Below are 16,656 nucleotides of genomic sequence, written 5' to 3' on the forward strand. Positions count from 1 at the left end.
TAAAACACCCCCTTAGTATTACACATTAAGCCAGGTAACTTCCGCCTAGAAGCCACCAAATTTAGCCAGTTAGTTAGCATGATCTAGCATTCACCTCATCCTGGATGGTTATGTCCTCCAACTGAGGTCACAGGGAGGCCCATTTATCAACATTCTCATTGTTTGTTGTGTTTTAGAGGTTGTTGAAACTACAAATAAACAAATTTTTTTCTAAAAACCACAAATGCTATGTCATTTATAAGAACATCTGAAAATAAAAAGTACAAATGAAAAAATGCGTAACGTTAAAAAAAATTTGAGTTTGAATTTAAAAAAATTTAGTTTTTCATACAATTACTAATAAAAACATCTGAAAAGCCTCTAAAAGTCTAAATTACTGATGAATGAATTTCACCACAAAAATTACACCGATAGACCTCAATGGGTAAAAAAAATAGTCAAGAGTCAAAAAAAATTTGTCGCCCATAGACTTTAATGCATTTTGCTGTATTTTTGCCATTTTGTTAATTTTTGGTTAAGTGAGAAGGGTCAGATTCGCCTATCTCTTGTCTGATTTGCTAAAAAAAAAAAAGGTCCAATAGGATCAGCGCAGCTCCCATTTGCCTCAACTACTTTTACCTGTCAAAGTTTTGTAGTGATTTATACACTTCCTAAATCTTGAATTCTTTTTGATTTTGAGAAGTAAAAGGAAACCACATATTTTTAGAGAAAAGGTTTGATATGTGAAAGAAATTGTAGTTCGACTTTGAGTTAAATCAGCTTAGAAAGGGTGTCCAGACATTTCTGACCATATGTTTAATTATTTCATTTAATTAATTTGTTCTCCATTAATATTGAAATATTATTGTTTATCAAATAAGCTGTAAGTAGATGTAGCGCTGTTGTGACAATGTGAGCGGTTGCTCACAAACAAACTCATTGAGGACATCTGTTCATTTCCTTCTCCAGACTCATATTAAATGGGAGCCGTAAACCTTTCCTTTAGACTTATCCCAACCTTAAAAAAAAGAAAAAAGTGCTCATCCAAAGAGAAAATGTCTCTATCACTAATAGCTACAACAGGGAAAAAACCTGATTTGTAAACACCAAGCAAAAGCCAAATTGAATAAAAACATTATGTTGTCAATTATTTTATAATGCCTTAAAATGAAGCAATGGTAGACAAAAAAAAGCATAATCTTCTTAAAATGAGTTTTCACTCAAAGAACAGAAGGGCTTAAAGATGTGCAGCATGTTTTTGCCATTTTTTGCATCCTGCATCTCATTACGTATTATAACGTTGGGGCCCGAGACATCTTGTTTTGCATTACGCGGATAGTGTTTGATCTGAAAAACTTTGTCATTTTTCTTTACTTCAAGGGCCTTATTTATCAAAATCCAAATTTTTCCGAGGATTTAAAATAAAAAAATTCCAACCAAAATAGAATCCAAGATTGGACCTTATTTATTATTAAGCAAAAGGGAAGGGCCGCACTAGCTCACCGCTCTCCCCTCTGATCAGGTGCACAGTCAGACAGTGACCCCACTGTGTATACGACAAGACATTCGACGGCAGACGGCACTTCTGAAAAAAGAGGGTTTATTGGAAATCCTGCTGGAATACACCTAACGCGTTTCGGGAGTTATCCCTTAATCATAGGTTCCAGGAACCTATGATTAAGGGATAACTCCCGAAACGCGTTAGGTGTATTCCAGCAGGATTTCCAATAAACCCTCTTTTTTCAGAAGTGCCGTCTGCCGTCGAATGTCTTGTCTTATTTATTATTAAACAAGGTATGATTTTTTCAGAACGGGTAAAAACTCGATAAAATCTAGCGAAAATCCAAATTGTACACTTTCGTCAAGGTTTTTTCTCAAATTGCTTGATTTTTTTGGGCTTTTTCCCAAAAAGTCAGAATTTTTCAGATTTTTGCATTTTTGTGGGATTTTATAGAAAAAAACTAAAATTTTTGACATTCGGACTTAATAAATTACCCCCCAAGGTTTGACCTTCATGGGTAATTCAACTTTTTAGTATAATAATAATAATAATTAAACTTTCATTACTGTACAGAAGATTTGACTATATATATATATATATATATATATATATATATATATATATATATATATATATATATATATATATTTTTTTTTTTTTTTTTTTACATTTAATGCAGCATAAAAAATTATGGGACTTCTGATTTTGACATGGTTTAGAGCCGCGCTATATTTGGACTTTTTACCCCACCCCCATAAGATACTCATTTAATAAGACCCCCGCGAGAGCATCAAGGGGACTTCAGATCCCATCATTCTTTAACAGAGCAACAATATAAAGGCATGCTGGGATTGGTAGTCCATCAGCATAAAGGTTGTATTATTAAAGAAATATTGCCCAATAAAAAGTTTCCCTATTTCTCGAGGGCCAGCAGCAGTAGAATGTAACATTTCAATCCAATAAGATTCCAATGACAATCCAAATCCTCTGTAAATCTGCTCCATCATCTTTGTTCCCGCATTTAGAGTTTGAAGCATTAATTGCAGTTTCCAAGCACTCTGCCCTTCCTCCCCATGTTTGATTACATGTTTGATTATCTGGAAACACATTCGCCAGAAAGCTCAGAATTCGGAAAGGCCATCTCCCATAGACTACGATGTAAGCAAATAATTAAAGGCAACCTGTCATCCTACAAAATAATACTAAATTATTTTCTATTTTATTGTCAAGTAAAATTAACTTAATCTGTATAAATGATTTGAATTGTATTTTTTTCAGTCTCGGAATTACAAAATCACTACAAGCAGGCAGGCACCATTTTGTGGTCACTGTAATTAAGACAAGTTTTGCATCTTACTAAAACCTTGTTTTTGTGCTAGAATAGGGGACCTTATGCCTATGGCTATGCATATGTTAAGGTGGCCATACACTATAAGACCCGCTCATTTGGCAAGGTTGCCAAATCTTAACCCGAAATGCCAACTAACGGCACTAATTAACGATATCGGGTGAATCCGAACGTTCGGCCCTGGGGCCAAATTATCAGATTACAATGCTACAAATGGGATGCAGGATCGCATCAGATGCGGTCCTGGATCATTAGAAAAATCAAACTTGACCGATCAATATCAGGCCGGTTTTTGTCCTGATCGAATCGAAAACAGGTACGGAGCATTCTGGATAACAGGTCCCGCACTTGTCTCTTCATTAGCAACAACTGCTTGATAAAACGTATATTAGAGAATGAGCTGATATTAATTTATGGAAACATTGTAAATAACGAAAGTGTGAGATGGAAAAGTCTGATAGAAAGGATCATTAGGAACGTCACTATGTGCTCCAATGTATCTGGCTCAGTATTCATGGTACTTATAACAGAAGGAGCCGAGTTTGGCGCATTGTCATTTCCCTGAGTAAATATATAATAAATAATCTTAATGATATTTAATTACTCTGAGCAAGAGGGAGAAATTGACACTAGTGATATATAGTGATGGGCGAATTTATTCGCCAGGCGCGAATTTGCGGCCAATTTGCGCGATTCGCCGCCTTCGAATAAATTCGTGAAACGCCTGTGAAAATTCGCGGCGTCAAAACATTTTTTTTTCTAAAAACCGGTTGCCGGCGTCAAAAACGGGTGAATTTTTCGCCGTTTCGTGAATTTCTTGCGAAATTCGCAAATTTTTCGGCGAAGCAAAAAGGCGCAAATTCGCCCATCACTAGTGATATATGATCAGCCGGGCACATATTCTAAGGCTAAATAATAATTATAAAAAATTTCCAAGCAATGGGGCAGGGAGCAATATTTATAGTGTGTTACAGCAAGATCTCTGAATACGATGAAATATAAGAAGTGTAAACTAAACTTCCTCCAGGATAATAATTGGCATTGCATCCTAGTCCCATTGTAACTCCTACCTGTATTTCTTAAGGGACATAATGGTAAAAATATATATTGTATCTGTAGCTGAAAGCTTTATGGCCGATTTTCTAGTTATATGTATAATACATAGTGATGGGAGAATTTGTCCCATTTCGCCCAAAAAAATGTGAATTTCTATCAAAATTTGAGAAACTGCAAAGAAATTGCAAAACGTGAATTTTGACGCTGGAGTCAATTTGAGGGCATCAAGATCGACACCAGTAAAAATTCCGACACCGCTGACAATTTTATGTGCATTAATGTCAATGGGCATGCTTTAATTGTCACCGGCAATTTCAAGAATTTATTTGCCGCAAATTCACGCAAGGTGAAATATAACCATCAGTAATAACAGAGCATTCTGTCCCAGTGGCTGCACAGATCCTATCTGATCCCCATTGTAAGCAGCAGTCCTGTCCTGCTTTATGGCAGCTGAGATTCTAGCTATCTGTATAACAGAACATTCTGTCCCAGTGGCTGCACAGATCCTATCTGATCCCCATTGTAAGCAGCAGTCCTGTCCTGCTTTATGGCAGCTGAGATTCTAGCTATCTGTATAACAGAACATTCTGTCCCAGTGGCTGCACAGATCCTATCTGATCCCCATAGGGGTTTATACCTAACAAATTAAAACACCACTGACTCTTATTAATAATCACTTATAAACTAACCCATGGCACAAATATAAAGCAAAAGCAAATGTGCCACCGATGGAAAAACTCAGCAGCCTTTTAATGTTGTCACATTTTCCTGTGATATTGGAAACTGTTAGTATATGTTGACTTACAGCCCAGGTCTCGTTTCCCATGTTATTAGATATTATCTCACTAATTTCGCTTCTTCTCACCAGTAAAGAGAAAAAAAGTCTGAACAGCAAAATAGGAAACGAGACTTTGAGTCGTGACAGGTGAATTACAGTAAAACTGCAGTAATGACGACTTGTCTGTGAAGGTCTAACCAGTCTTCAGCGTAATTGAATGTTCTGACCTTCTCTCGCCCATTATACAAAATATATATATATATAAAAAAAAATAAAAACCCTTTCAACGATAAGAACAAACTGAAAATTATAACAGTTAAACTAAAAGCATTGCCCTTTTGATAGACTATAAGGCTTTACTAAAGAGAACGCTAATTGGGGACATATCCACTCAAAAATTCTCTCGATTGTAAAACACACAATTAAAAAGGTAACATTTATTTTGAAAGGGCTGTTTTAGACATGCACGGCTTGATTGAAATGCCTGCACTTTCCCATCATTTCCTTTCTCGCAGGGAACATGACATATAGGGAAATAGCCGGCCAGGGCTGGAGGCAGCAATTTAACCTGAATTTGTGATATTCTACTGAAAATTACTTACAAAATGTTTTTTTTTTTTTTTTTTTAATGTCCTGTGTGCGCTGTATTCTCAGCCATTCACTGTTATTATTCTTAAGGTTGTTTGGCAAGGATTTCAAGGAAAACTAATGATAAACAAAAAAGTAGGCAGGAAACATTATATTTTGGGGTTCTCTATCAGCCCCAGGACCCCACAGACCTTTAGCAGGGAAGATCTGTGCCAGTGAAGACGTCCCCAGTCAGCATCGTTGCCCCCACCACAGTTGCAACACTCCCTTATGGCCCCCTGCCCTAGCCACAACCACATCCAGCCACCTTGCGTGTATAGGGTTGCCACTAGTAATGTGCGAGTTTGTCCCATTTTGCATCGCCGAAAAATTTGTGAAGTTCCCGAAACGGCGAAAAATTTGTGAAACACATTGAATTCAATGGGCAGCAAAATTATTATGATGCGCGTCAATTTCAACACCAGTGACAATTGTTATACGCTCTGCTATTTTAGCCAAATGCATTATACCGTATATACTCGAGTATAAGCCGAGTTTTTCAGCACCCAAAATGTGCTGAAAAAGTCTACCTTGGCTTATACTCGAGTCAGTCACCCAAACCGCATCAATTGCGCTCATGAAATCTCCTCCTGTGCCCTACACAGCTGCCTTGTTCCTGGCTGTATTCATTAGTTCAGCCGGCAGTCATTTTCCCTGCATTACATGCTTCCTGCTGTAAATGGGCATGCGCCGATAGCCCCTCCTACTTGACCTCTCCTCTAATTGGGCTGCATTACCAGGAGAACCGGCTGATTTAAGAGGCCCGGTACAGGGCCTGCCTAGCTGAAGGGGCATGGGCGGCCAGGCCATCATGGAGGAAAAGATCACCGCCCCCCCGGTGAGAAAATGATCAGCAGACTTCTGCATCTGACATCCAGCGCATTGTGTAGGAATTGCTGCCGACGCACTTCTGAGGTTCGTTGTGCAGTACGGGACTCCAGTGCCGGAGGAGAGAGAGTCTCTCTCTCTCCCTCTCTCCCATATTTAACATAGATTCTGCTTTTCCAAAAACAATCGAAAATAATTAAATATTCTGTGAAATATGCAAGCCATTTCAGCTAAATATGTAATGCTAGGATTGCATTGGGTTTTATTTTTAAAGTTTTCACAAACAAGTACCCTGCTTATTGTACAAATATGGACAAAGGATTTTACTCAGATTGGTACAGTAAGCAGGTCATTTGTCTCCAAATCCTGCCCTAGGAAAGTTTAGGAAAACTTACCAGCACCCTAGGCTTATACTCGAGTCAATAAGGTTTCCCAGTTTGTGTAGGTAAAAGTAGTTACCTCAGCTTATACTCGGGTTGGTTTATACTCGAGTATATACGGTAATAAAAGGACATCCGTATAATTTTGACAATGTTCATGCGCGTGACTATTCTGACACTTGCCCAAATGTTTTCGCTGCGGCAGATTTTTCGCCGGCTGTGAAAGTGGAAATTTGCTGCAAATTCACGCCTGGCAAATTTATTCACCCATTACTAGTTGCCACCTATGCTGGCTGCTAAGCCCAAACAAGGGGATGCGGCAGATAGAATTGGGGGCGGGCATGATGAACAATGATGCTCTTGAAGTTGGGCTGGGTTATTGCATCAATTACTGCATCACAACTGGTTGGATTTCTGCTCAGTCTTATTATTTTAAGCTGGACAGAAAGCTTTGAGTGGACGGCCCTTGGAATAACTGAGATATCCAGTTCAAAAACACACGGGTGGCAATCCTAAATATCTATCTACATTCTGCCTGATGAGTAAGCCCAATCCTTTAACTATGGGTATGGGATCTATTATACAGAAATCAGTTATCCAGAAAGCTCTGGACTGCAGCAATGTTAATTTAGAAAAAACTGTTTCCTCGGGTTTCACAAGACTGAAAACCAAAAAGAAAATTGAGACCCAATAGAAAAAATTAACTGTTCTGGTAAAAACTGAACAGGTGGCAACCCTACTCACTTACCTTAGTCTTTCTTGGAACTGTGGCTGGAGAGGGAAGTTGGCGGACGTGCAATTGGATTTGAGATACGGATCGGGTCTGGGCAGGTGTCCCACTGGCCTAGTACCCCCCATAGATTTTTCCACTGTTTCCAAGCACATGCTCTGGGCTGCTATCAGTTACTGGAACTTATGGGCTGACTTACAATATACTGTATATATACAATATAACAGTCACAATGCACGGCTTAGTAGTAATTCATTTAAATTCACACTACATGGCAGCTCAGAAATCAATACAGTCAGAATCAGAATTAATAATCAGCCCTGTAGCATCAGCTTCTATGACAGATGAACCTCATTTTCAAGTTAATAATTTGTGATGACCCCTAAGATGCCCAAAGCACATTGAGCATGTGCAGAGTATTCATAATATTCATAACAAAATCCAAGATGGTGAACCCCTGAACACAACTTTTTTCAAGGGTTCATTACTGTTACAGAGATGCTGAATTAGCACAGAAATCCGACTATTTTGAGCTTTTCACGCAAAAATCTGAAAAATTCCTATGATTCAGAAAAAAAGCTGAAAAAAACCCTTACAATTTGGGTTTTTGCCAGATCCGATTAAATTGTGCTTTTTTTTTTTATAATAAATAAGGTCCAATCATCGATTCTAGTTTGGTCTGACTTTTTTATTAATATAATTAGAAAATTTCAGATTTTAGTAAATAACCCTTTAGTGTTAAAAATCGTGCACATGAAGAAGGGTTTTAAAACACAAAATTTCTAATTTTTGATTTATTTATGAAGTGTAAAAACTAAGTAAAGCTATGCCATCTAGGTCTAGGTCATGAAGAAGTCAACTGGGACTTTTCTTAGCCAATTGCAAAATAGTTAGTTACTTTGAGGCTTTTGAAGGTTTTTTTTTCACTTATGAAAATTTTGGAATAAATGTAATTTTGAGGTGCATTTTTATTTATTTGTGACTTTTATATTCTGCACTTTCAATAAATAAGTACACATTTATATTTTTTTTTAAAATGTGAGTTTAGCCGTGGTTGAAAAAAAAACTAAAACTACACAAATTTAAATTTTGGTAGTTAGGCCCCCTTAAGGTTAGGTCTTGTAGGCTGATATGAAGTGGGTTATTATTTGATCCAAAGCTACAGTCCAACAGCAGAACTGAAAACACTAAGGGGCAAATTCACTAACCTCCGAAAATCCGCCTGTGCTGGCTTCGCTGACATTACAACACTTCGCCAGGCATAGATTCGCCAGTAAAACGCTAATTCATGAAAATCCGAAGTTGTGTCCATGGTTCTGAAAGCTAGCGAAGTTGCACGATAATATGATAAGCAGTTCAAAGTTACGCTAGGGATGCCTTATTAGCATACGGCTTGAAGTTAAAGTACAATGGAGATATATGTTGCAGCAAATACATTAAGGAGGCCATAGACGTAACAATTACGATCTTTGTGCCCACGACCTTCAAAGGTGCCCAATCAAATTTTTTCATCCAGCCCGATCGACGAGCCGACCGATATCCAAGTCTTCTGCCGATATCGGTCGGCTCTTTTTCCACCATACACGCACCGAATATAGGACGAAAATTTGTTTTGTACGATATTATCTGTGCGTCTATGGCCACCTTTACACTACACAAGGCCAAGGAACCTTAATAAAATAAAATAGAGGTGTTATATTGCCCTACACATGTGCCCACTGTATAATTTAGGTGCCATATGTTAGGAAATGTAGGGGTGGAGGATGGTACCCAAAAAAAAATGTACGATCTTTTTTCAGCCTGTCACACTGTAAAAAGATGCCAGCGTTTTTTGGGACTTTTTGAACAAACTCATATCTACTCTATTGCACTTCGCCTGGTCTAAACTCTGGTGCAAGAGGTAACATTCAGAAAAATCTGCATCTTAGTGAATTATCCTAGTTACGTCCCTTCGCCAGAGTGCAACTCCGCCTGGCATTAGGGAGAGAAGTACCGCTAGAGTCTATCTACTTCGCTAACGAATTGACGCCAGGGACCCTTACTAAATCTGCATCATTAGCCACTTCACACTTTAGTGAATTTACCCTTAAGAATCTAAAAGTTGTTACTCCATTGTGCTCATATTTGAACCCAGTGCAAAAATCAAAACACGTGCACAAAACAGATAAATTAATGGTCAGGAGAGTTTTTTGCAGTGGGGATGCTGTGACTTCTAGTGGACCAATAGAAGGACATTTTAGCACTCAGTTCTTTCTTGTTGCTTGTCAGTTAAGTTTGCTCTCCTACATTCACCTAATCCTGCTTAAAGGTCAGTTAGGGTGAGATTTTGGGTGGAAACCTATGTGATGTCTTTGTCATTCTTGACATTTTAGTAAATTGACAATTCTCTTGATGTTAAGTCAGTTTTGGCTATAGACACCTCTTAAAACTTCTTAGGTTGTGGTTGCCAAATGGAAGTGCTTACCTTCTGGGTGGGGCTTGCAGTAGTGGCAGCTTGAAGGTCAGTTAGGGTGAGATTTGGGTTGAACATTTTTGGATATCCTAGATCAGGGGTCCCCAACAATTTCTACCTGTGAGCCACATTCAAATGAAAAAAGAGTTAGAGAGTAACACAAACAAGAGAAAAGTTCCTGGGGATGCTAAATAAGGGCTGTGATTTGATAGTCCCTATGTGGACTGACAGCCTATAGGAGGCTCTGTTTGGCAGTACTACTGGTTTTTATGCAACCAAAACCTGCCTCCAAACCAAGAATTCAAAAATGAGCACCTGCTTTAATGCCACTGGGAGCAACATCCAATGGGTTGGGGAGCAACATGTCACAAGCGACTGGTTGGGGATCACCATCCTAGCTCGTTTTAGGCTGAGTAACCGATTGACCACCATTGTAACCTCATTATGAGCTATGATTCAGCCTCCAGGGGTCAACTACTGCACTAAGTGATCTTTGGAATTACTACCAGGTCCATGAAATGTCCCTTGCTCCCGTGCACACCATTGAGCATAATTCTTTAGAGAAAGGTGGGCAAAGCAGCCCTTGTTGCAAAGGAGCAAATGTTTGGATGTAGGTTTGTGAACTGACCTTGGTCTGCAACTATTCACATCCATATTTACATACAGTATGTCTCATATCAGTATGTTCCCTCTCATTCTGGTGTCCCAAGAAATATAACCTTCTTGCACAACCCTCAGACTAGCTCACTTTTAAGTTCTTCTTTGACTTCTGAAAGGTCAAAACTGAATGCATGAGCAGATCCAGCTGCCAAACATGGTACGTTTGCAGTAAATCACACAGTGAGGAATATTTGGGCTCATACTGAATATTAAGTTTGATCTACTAACGATTTTATCCTCTGTATCAATGTGCAATTACGGAATCAATGTTTCATTTAAGAGCTGCGTGTTCTCTCGTAGCTGCTGCCTCTGTGTGGAAACATCTGTCTACTCTTTGGCTCAGTCCGTACGTCTTTACCGAGTAGAAATTTTAAACACATAGAAGTTTGAACTCAGCGGGTTTTTTACAAAACACTGTTTAAGGAGCATTTACATCTGCTGCGATGTCTGATGTTGTACAGTTCAATGGATATATGGCACTTACTTTCTATGCAATATTCTGGAAATTGGGTGCTCAGCCATCTGTAGATACATTTCATCGTTGGAAGAGGAGATTGCGAAGCTGTAGGCTGCGAGATCGGATATGTGAATCCATATGTCCTAGCGCAGACAGTACTAGTAGGGGGTGTCTGAGCCTCTTAGAGGAAAAGTTTGGGATACTCTTGGCAACTGTGAAGGTGAGTAGATGGCACTATGAAAGGTCCTACCAAACTGGAGGAATTTCAGTTACGTGAGAGATAAAGTTGGAGGCTATTGTTGTTGAAATATATCATGAGAACAGGAGCACTAAGGGGAAGAACAAGTTAGGGGACAGGTTAAAGGGATACTGTCATGGGAAAAAAAAAATTCAAAATGAATCAGCTAATAGTGCTGCTCCAGCAGAATTCTGCACTGAAATCCATTTCTCAAAAGAGCAAACAGATTTGTTTATATTCAATTTTGAAATCTGACATGGGGCTAGACATATTGTCAATTTCCCAGCTGCCCCAAGTCATGTGACTTGTGCTCTGGTAAACTTCAATCACTCTTTACTGCTGTACTGCAAGTTGGAGTGATATCACCCCCCTCCCTTTCCCCCCCCAGCAGCCAAACAAAAGAACAATGGGAAGGTAACCAGATAGCAGCTCCCTAACACAAGATAACAGCTGCCTGGTAGATCTAAGAACAACACTCAATAGTAAAAACCCATGTCCCACTGAGACACATTCAGTTACATTGAGAAGGAAAAACAGCAGCCTGCCAGAAAGCATTTCTCTCCTAAAGTGCAGGCACAAGTCACATGACCAGGGGTAGCTGGGAAATTGACAAAATGTCTAATTTCAAAATTGAATATAAAAAAACCTGTTTGCTCTTTTGAGAAATGGATTACAGTGCAGAATTCTGCTGGAGCAGCACTATTAACTGATTCATTTTGAAAACATTTTTTTTTCCCATGACAGTATCCCTTTAAGAAAGTGGCAAGGGGGAACACATTTGTGCCTCACAGTACCAGCCCATCATGATTACAGTGCTGATAATGTTCATTTTGGCTGCTCCTTTTCATATGCAGTGCACTCTTTCACCTGCCATCAATCTGATAATGGTGCCTCTAACCTACTTAAACTTCTGGTTGAGCTGCATTCCACCTATCAAACACTATTAGGTTCTATTTAGGGACAGAGGAGAATCTGTTGTGTGTGTTTTTAGCCTTATTAATTGCTAATGATTGTTCTCGTTACTACCAATCTGCAGTAATGTGTTAATGATTTTTACCTATTTGGTAGCTCCCCTGTTATATTGTCGGCAGAGTGTTAGAGTTGAGCGATATCACTAAACACTCACATCACACCCCCTACTTAAAGTAGAACCGAACTCTTTTATAAAATTTTTATATTTTATATAGTGAACTTATTGCACGAGGCTAAAGTTTGAGCTTGTCAATAGCAGCAATGATCCAGGACTTCAAACTTGTCACAGGGGGTCACCATCTTGGAAAGTGTCTGTGACACTCACATGCTCAGTGGGCTCTGATTGGCTGTTGAGAAGCTAAGCTTAGGGCTTGTCACTAATTATCCAGCAGAAAATGAGCTTCCCTGGCTGTAATATAAGATGATGCTACAGGTTTGCTGATTATTCAATTCTGATGCTAATTGCACTGGTTTCTGTGCTGCCATGTAGTAATTATGTGTATTAATTACTTATCAGCCTTATATTGTGACATTTCTATTCTATGTGTACTGTATATTGTGAGTGGGTCCCTAAGCTCAGTAAGTGACAGCAGCACAGAGCATGTGCAGTGAATCAGCAGAAAAGAAGATGGGGAGCTACTGGGGCATCTTTGGAGACACAGATCTTTAATGCTAAAGGGCTGTGGTTGCCTTTGGCTGGTACAGAAGCACAAAAGCTCAAAGCCCAAAGCAAAAATATGTGGCGAGATAACTGCAGGCGCTCCAGTCTGACCCTGGAAAAACCTATCCTTTAAGTGAAAGCAAGAATTGCCCAATATTGATAAAGCGGGAATCATATTGAAAGGGAGAGTAAACCATAAGGCATTGGCAACAAATATGTTCAGGGCATAGTCCCCCTACTTCCTCCCCAAAGGCATCACTTCCCATTTGGTCAGGGCTCACTTAAAAAACCTATTGGGTGAGGACCAAATCAACACGTTGATGTCCTCATCTAGTTGGTCTTTGTAGGTTCACTATATGGTCTAATTGTTGGCCCCAGATCAGAGATTAGTTCAGTCCTACCATGTATGGTCAGCTTTATCCACAGCAGTTCCCAAAGTAATAATTTGAAAAAAATAGGTTGGCAACTGCTGTAATTGAGCAGGTACCTTCTAGTCCCTTGTTCCACAGCAGTGAGCTCTGGCCAACCTGCGGACTGGTCCAGTGTGTATGCTCCTACTCTATGATTTACCACCATGACACTTGGGCTTAGAGGTGGCAAAGGCAAATATGGCACATGGAGAGCTGGTACAGGGGGAACCAGTACCAGACCTGTGGGGACAATGTGGTTGAAATGGGGCCTATATGGACTAAACAGATAAAAATTGCAAAGAGAAGGTTTAGTTCTCCTTTAAAATGCATTATCTGACAGCTAGCAACATATTCATTGTTAAGCACTTCTCAAACATTGTTTTCTTGTGATTAATCAAAGTTAAAAGAAATTATTGATCCATGATTATTCCAGAGATTAGATACAGGGTATAATGATTTGGAGTAAAAACAAAATACTTCAAATACTTAAAAAGAAACCATGAAATCTCCCTTCCTCTCGGTATATCCTGATACTAATGATCAAACCTATAAAAAGGCAAATAAGCGGCAGATGGACGAGCTGCTTTGTTCCAGGGCAATATCCCGGCACTGAATGAAAGTTGCTGCTCGCGGGATATTTTTATATTCTTCTGTGGAACGCTGAATATAAAGCAATTTAAATGACAAAGGCAAGTAGTTATTATTTTACCCCAAAGATATAAGGGCCGGTGTGAATGTGCAAATTCAGCAATGTCCAAATTCCAGAGTGTCCATTTTTTTTTCCTGTGCATTTGAAAGTGTAAAAAGAAAAGGAAAAGCTGAGCCAGTGTTTTTTAAGGGATAAAGATCGTCCAAGCGGCTTTGCCTCTCAGTGCAACTTTCTATTTTATGTATTAAATAAATGATACATGCAGTATAGCTCAGATACATAGCGTGTGTAATTTATTATCCCCCGAGATTTCACCCTTTGTAATTCTGCCCAAATAACTATACTTCAATAACATGCTTTTTTTTTTTTTTCTAAGAGTAAAAAATTCTCAACAAAAAGTGTTTTTCTAGATATTTCTAATATATTCAGAATAGTAAAGGGGAAATCCACCCAAACAGGTTTTGATTTTGAAATTTTAAGCAATTTTCCAAAATAGTTTCCATGAACCGCCCCGTGTACCCCCTGTTGGGTTACGCTTAATGCGGAGTTTCTATGAAACTGTAATGCGGCATACCAACACTAGGGATGTAGCGAACTGTTCTGCTGCGAACTAGTTCACGCGAACTTAGACCGTTCGCGTCCGCCGAATGTTCGCGAACGTTTGGGAACGTTCGCATTTTGAGTTCGCGTTCGATTCGAATACAAGTCGTTCGACCATTCGACCATTCGAATTCCTTCGACCGCTAAAATCGAACGATTTCCATTCGTTCGAACGATTGTAAGCATTCGATTCAATGAAAAGCATTCGATCGAATGGCTTCGATCGTTCGATTCGAATGAAAATCCTTCGATCGAATGATTAAAATCCTTCGATCGTTCGAATCGAACGATTTTAGAGGGTGTTCGAAGTTCGCGAACTCTCCGCGAACGTTCGCATTTTTTGCCGGTGTTCGCGAACGGCGTTCGCGAACACCAAATCGGCAGTTCGCTACATCCCTAACAAACACCTGTAGAAAACATGAGCATTTTATATACGTATATCAATCAGGCATGTTTCTAAATTACCCATGATACATTCTACTCTCCCACAAAACTTTGCCCCAAGTAGTGATGTGCGAATTTGGGGCGTTTCGATTCGCTGAAAAATTCGCGAAATGGAGCTGGCGTCTCATTTTTGATGCCGTTTTTTTGGACGCCGGCGTCCGCTTTTGGCGTAATTGCGCTGGGGTCCAGAGAAAGGGATGCCGGCGTCCATTTTTTTTATGCTGGCGAATTGACACTGGCGAATTTTCACGGTGGTTTTATGAATTTATTCTCTGGCGGCGAATTGCGGGAATTCGTCACAGATTTGCGTCTGCCGAATAAATTCGCCCATCACTAGCCCCTAGATAACTGTTTCTTAGTACCCCCAGGGGGTGTAAGATAATCAGGGCTAGTGAGCAAGAACAGTTCTGTGCTTTACCAAGGAGATAATATGCTGAGGCAAACACCTGTAGTAAGATAAACAATTTAAGTATCTAAATCTAGGTCCCTCGGTTATTAAGTCCACCCAGGGAGTATAATATCTATTCAATAATTTAGGGACTCAGCTGTAACAATGCTCCACACTGATTCTGTTTCACTTATAATCTTGGCACCCACTTTTCTTTCTTTGGATGGTACAGATACAGCAGGGAAAATGAGCATTGGACACTAGTGATGGGTGAATTTATTCGCCAGGCGCGAATTCGCTGCAAATTTGCGCGATTCGCTGCCAGCGAATAAATCCGTGAAACGCCCGAAAAAATTCGTCGGCGTCAAAAAAAAAAAAAAATGTCCGCCGGTGTCAAAAACGGGCACCGGCATCAAAAACGAGACACCGCCACCGTTTCGCAAATGTTTCGCCGTTTCGCAAATCTTGCGCGAAATTTTCCGGCGAAGCGAAATGGCGCAAATTCGCCCATCACTATTGGACACATCAACACGTTTTTCTCACTAAATATATTTCTAATGGGGCTATTGACGTGAAATGCACACCAGGGCAGATTTATCAACAGTCCATTTTAAAAAGCTCCGAAATTCGAATTAAAAAAGACCAACCGAAATGTATAAAAAAAACTATATTTTTTTTTGGCTGAATAGGTCCATTTTCGATTGAATAAGTTAGTTTTGATTGGATTTGAATTGTATGAATCGAATTAACAGCGCATTCAATCAAATTTGATTTCAAAAAAACATATATTTTTCAAAATCCACCAAATTGGTTCTAGGAGGTCCCCTGTAGGCTAAAACAGCAATTCGGCATGTTTGAATGGTAGAAGTCCAATTTTTAAAGAGACATGATACATTTTTTTTCAAATTCAAATCGAATTTGGACTATTCCTTAGTCGAAGTACACAAGAAATAGCTCAAAATTCTAATTTTTTTTAATTAGAATTTTCACTTCGACCTTTAATAAATCTGCCCCCAGATCTTGTAACAACCCAAGTATTCCGCACATACAAAGAACTCAAAACAAATAAGTCCATACATTAAGTTTTGTGTAGTAAAGTGGAATGATAGAGGGAATAAGCATTGAAGCGATCCGTTGCCGTGTGCTCCATTTCATATACAAGATGGTGGCACCTAGGGCCGTGCACTGACATCATCTCAATGTTTTTGGGGCAATGAAAAGGAACTCCAAGACAGAGGTTTAATGCCAAAAAATAGTTTGTACTTCTTGACGTTCCTGGGTGCTTTATCATTTTGCAGCACTCCGCTTTGTATCCAAGATGGAGGATTTATAATTCTGGATTTACTGATTCTTGGACTTTATTGACCTTCTGCCTTGTACCTGACCATGACTGATTTCTGCCTGGCCTTGAACCTTACGCCTGAATCTCGATCAAGCTTCTTCCTTACCCTTTGGCTACTATGAATTGGATTGAATTGGACTTTGTACCTAGTGCTTC

Source organism: Xenopus laevis, chromosome 1S (assembly GCF_017654675.1).
Source record: "Xenopus laevis strain J_2021 chromosome 1S, Xenopus_laevis_v10.1, whole genome shotgun sequence".
NCBI lineage: Eukaryota > Metazoa > Chordata > Amphibia > Anura > Pipidae > Xenopus > Xenopus laevis.